This window comes from Marmota monax, unplaced genomic scaffold (genome assembly GCF_021218885.2).
Source record: "Marmota monax isolate L192 unplaced genomic scaffold, Marmota_monax_Labrador192_F-V1.1 WCK01_AAM20220418_F8-fsc00080, whole genome shotgun sequence".
Lineage (NCBI taxonomy): Eukaryota > Metazoa > Chordata > Mammalia > Rodentia > Sciuridae > Marmota > Marmota monax.
In genome coordinates, this window is record NW_026694750.1 from 6,588,607 (window position 1) to 6,593,378 (window position 4,772).

At 56.5% G+C, this 4,772-nt stretch overlaps 1 long non-coding RNA gene across 1 annotated transcript; it reads left to right on the forward strand.

Moving 5' to 3' along the window:
- The first annotated feature begins 913 nt into the window (after positions 1-913).
- LOC124079261 (uncharacterized) lies at positions 914-4,196 on the forward strand. Its single transcript, XR_006847224.2, has 2 exons — positions 914-1,265; positions 1,746-4,196. It is a non-coding gene; the product is annotated as an uncharacterized LOC124079261 (long non-coding RNA).
- The last annotated feature ends 576 nt before the right edge of the window (positions 4,197-4,772 follow it).

Genomic DNA, 4,772 nt, shown 5'->3' on the forward strand with positions numbered 1-4,772 from the left:
ATCCTCTCCAGGCTCGGAGGGGCAGTCAGCTGAGTTGATTGTCCCCGAATGCAGACACAGGTCCTGGAGGACGGGCAGCTTTGCTCTGTCTGCTCCCAGCTCCCCTATTTAGGAGGCCCACACTGACCTGCAGAACCCGAAACGTTCTCGACAATTGCTATCGGCTGGCAAAAGCCTCCTCATGGAGGGGTTTGTCTCTCGCTGTCAGAAGTGGAAGGTGCACAGGCAGGAGCCTCATCCCTGCAGAAGCCGAGGAGCCGGAGCCACCCACGTGACAACACTGTGGATGGGGGAGACTACTACAGGCACCTTGGACAGGATGGAATGGCCGCCGGGAATGGACAGCACTCTCAGACCCCGGCAGCCACTTCCTTGCAGGGCAGAACTGGAGCCTGCACGGACGCCCCGTGTGGCCTCCCTCCTGGTGCACGGGTGAGCAGTTCCTGTCCCCAGTGTTGCCCATGGAGTCACGTACTCTGGCCCGCTCTCCAGGGGAGCAGGCCAGGGAGCCTGGGGGACCATGTAGACCGCTCGCCCCACAAGTCATCTCTGGTCCCAGAGCCACTCTCCACCCTTCCCTACAAAAGCATGGCCCCCAGGGTGGGCAGTGTGGGTGCTGATCCCAGCTCTGCTACCCACAGCTGCGGGCAATGGCAGCGCCTCCATCGCCAGCCTGTCTGAGCTGGCACTCTAATAGCACCGGGCACGTGCTCGCCTGGCCTCGGCTTCCGGCACCCAGAGGTGCTGCTCAGATCCACGTGGCCCTCCGCCCCCAGCCCCACCACCCACGATGGTCTCCCCCAATCCGGAAGGAGCACAGTTAGCTGTGTGGTTTGGTCAGCGGTCACAGCAAAGCCCACAGACCGGGTGGCTTCTCCAGCAGTGATCCTGGCAGCCAGAGTGCAAGAAAAGACGCCGCAGGGCTGGATCCTCTGAGGCCGCCAGGGAGACTTTGTCCCCGTCTCCCCAGCTCCTCCTGCGATCCTTGCTGATCATTGGCTACAGAGGCACCACCCACCCCAGCCTCCCTCTTCACAAGGTGTTCTCTGCCAGTGTGGGCAGGGGACAGGGGTGTCTGTCTCCAAATTTCTCTTTTTATAAGCACCCGTCATTCTGGATTATGGCTCACCCTAAGGACCTCCGCCTCGCCAATCGCCTCGGCAAGGTCTCCATTGCCCAGTAAGGTCACCTGCTGCAGCACTGGGCAGTGGGGCTCCACCCTATGGCTCAGAGGAGTCACAGTGCACCCCACGGCCACCCCTCAGGTTAGTAGGTGCAAAGGCCTTTTCCCCCCATGGGCCTGTGCGGGGACCTTTGTGTCACCACACAGCACAAATACTGGAGCCTCAGGTGTAAGGTGCCCTTGAGGGGCCAGAACAGCTTCTGGGCCTCCCGCCAAGGCAGGAGTCCCTGTGTGTGTCCACTTCTGCTCCCTGGAGGGCCTCCCTCACACAGTGCTTCAGGGCAGATGGCTCTTCCTGGCTGCAGCTGTGGGGAGAAAGTGGGGCAGAGAAGGGAGCGTGGGGAGCCAGCCGGGCACCTCCTGCCCCCACCCCCGTAGTCCCAGACTCATCACGAGGCTCAGGTGCCAGCGCCCCCCTGGGAGCCAGAGCGTCACCCCCTCGGCAGCCCTGCCTGAAGAGGGTTCCCAGGCTTGGCTCTAATTCCCCTGCCAAGCGGAAGGAACCCAGCAGGCGATGCTGTCCTTGTCACTGTCCCTGATGGCTGTGTTTTGTCTTTTGTAGTCACCCACTGAGCTGGACACCGCTGAAGGTCACCAGGCTGGGCCCAAGCATGACCTGAGAATCCAGCAGGTCCGCCAGTGGGTGGTCCCAGCCCAGACCACACAGAGACATTGGAGAGGTCCGTGCCACCAGATGCACTGTTGGTGGAACTTCATAAACGGCAGCATGAAATATTTACCCACTTACACGAGCTTAAGTAATTTAAGTTTGCTGGAAATCAACATCATGTTTTCATCTTTAATGAGCCTCTGTAAAGCAGCGGCTTCTGTCACTGGCAGGTGTTGGGGACAGGAGCTTCCACAGCCAGATGCGGCTTTAATCTCCCTCCTCAGCAGTGACGAAGGATGCAGGCAAAGCTTGGCCCCGGGCAGGGCAGGCGGTCGGGGGATCAGAGCCCCGTGTCCTTCCTGCTCCCCTGCTGTCTCTGGACACTGAAGGACACTGGGCACTCCTTAGCAGAGCTCACAGGGCCCTGGTCAGCTGAACGGTGGTCTCCAAAGATGTGCAAGTCTTAGTCACCGGGACCTGTGAATCCATCAGTTGACGCGGCACAAGGGACTTTGCAGACATAAGGACCTTGAGATGGACAGTGTGGGGGCTTATTTTATGTGTCAACTCGACTGGGCTGAGGAGGGCCCAGAGAGCGGGCGCGACCTCATTTGGGTGCATCAATGGGAGGGGAGCATTTCCATCAGTAGACAGAAGAACCCCACCCATGCAGGTGGGCCTTGTCCAGTGTGGGTGGTCACCTTCCAGCAGCAGGATCACCCAGTACAGGTGGACGTCATCCAGTCAGTTGGGGCCCCAAAGAAAACAAAAAGTGGAGGAAGGGCAGCTGTGGTCTCTACAGGGCCATTTATCTTCTGCCTTGGATGACCCGGCTGCCCATTCTCAGGCCTCCAGCCCCAGACTGGACTGCACCCTGGCTGTCCTGGCCTCTGGCTTGCAGGCAGCAGTCTGTGGGACCACTTGGCTCCTTATCCTGTGAGCCGGTCCCCGTAGTAAGTCTCCTCGTAGACAGATGCGCACGTACACACTGCTGTAGCCCGCTTTCCCACGGCTGCAATCGAAAGCCCTGACAAGAACAATTTAGAGGAGGAAAAGCTTATTTTAGAGGTCTCAGTCCAGAGAAGGCTGGCTCCATTCCTCAGGGCCTGAGATGGAGCAGCGCATCATGGCACAAGGACGTGGCAGAGGAAAGCAACCAGACCACGGCACCAGGAAGCAGAGAGAGACAGAGAGGGGGAGAGAGAGAGAGAGAGAGAGAGAGAGAGGGAGAGGGCGCTCCACTCATCAGGGACAAATAGGTGCTCCAAAGTCACGGCCCAATGACACCTCCTCCAATCGCCCCTCCCTGCCTGCAGTCACCACCCAGTTGATCCTATCAGAGGATTATTACTGCACTGGTTAGGCTAAGGCTCTCATAACCCCATCAGTTCACCTCTAAACTCTTCAGCACTGTCTCACACATGGGCTTCTGGGGGACACCTCGTATCTAAGCCATCACACACACAAACATGGCAAATTCTCTCTATAGCCACACAGCCGACCCTCCAAATCCATGGGTTGTGCATCCAGGGGTTCAACCAACCTCAGACCAAAAATATTCAGAAAATTGCATCTGCTCATAAGTAGAATATTAAAAAGTTGATCTCATGGAAAATGAGAGTAGGGAGAAGAGGGAGGCCGTGGGCGAGGCAGGTCGGCAGGTGCAATGTCGCTGAGCCTGTTACCCTCTAGGGGTGCTGGGTTCCCTGTCTGCGCTCAGCAGAGAATTCAAGAGCAGGACAGAGACAGAAGCAGGCAGCAGGCTGAGGGCAGACCCAACAGAACAGACTTCTCCAAAGAGAAGGGGCCCCGGGGCCAGGAGGCTGGTGGGCAGTTTTGGCCTCTTCTTTTTATGGTCTCTGAAATGTCCTCCTTTCCTTACCTCCTCCCTGTCCACGTGCTCCTCACCATTATTGATTGGTGCCCCCTGTGTTCTGTTTTCGAGTTTCGATTGGGTCCCCCCCTTAGGAGCAGGAATACAGAAACGTCTGTCCCCGCTTGTGTCCACAAGCGCTTTCGTCAAGGAGGAAGTTGACCTCATCAGGAGACCCTCTCCGTGCTCCTTTGTTCTGGCCCTGCCTGGACCTCCTTCCTCTCCATCTTGCCCTGCCTGCCTACGCCCTTCTACCTCTTCCTCAAGGGATGAGAAGAAAAAGTCCTGTTAGCAGCACAGCAGTGTGGATGCGATCAGCACAAGGCAGCGTGCGTATAAACCAGCTCAAGGGATGAGTGTGAACACACTCACCACGGAGAAAGGACCAGTGTTTGGTGATGGGTGTGCTAATTACTCTGTGTCGATCGCTCCTCAATGCAGACATGAATCAAAACATCACATCATGCTCCATAAATATGTACAAATATTATGTGTCAATCAAAAAATAAAAAGAAGGAAATTGCATCTGTGATGATGATATACGGACTGTTTCTCCTGCCATTGTTCCTAAACAACTATTTACATCGCATTTACATTAAATGACATATTCCAGGTGACCTAGAGATGATTTCGGGTCTTGAGGGAGGGCTGGGGGTGGAGCTCAGTGGTAGAGAACTTGCCCAACGTGTGTGAGGCCCTGGGCCCCGTCTCCAGCTCTGCAAAAACTAAACAAATCAAGTCTTGGGAGGACGGTGAAGGGCATGCACAGATACTGCAGGATTTTATATAAGGAACTTGAGCATCCAGGGAGCTTGGATGGGGGGTCCAGGAACCAATCCCAATGGAAACCAAGGGAGCACAGTGAAGGGGGAGAGAGAGAGATGACTGACACACACACATCCTACACTTCCTCTGGAAAACCCTAAGGCAGGAAGAATTATCTGGGGTGGGGTGGGGGGTGGCAGGACCCACTGTGGTCACAAAGGGTCCTCACAGGGACAGAATGTGAGAGAAGATGCTACGTGGCCACCTTTGAAAATGGAGAAAGGTCTCCCAGGGCTGCAGGCAGCCCCTAGAAGCTGGGAAGGCAGGAGGAAATGGTTCTC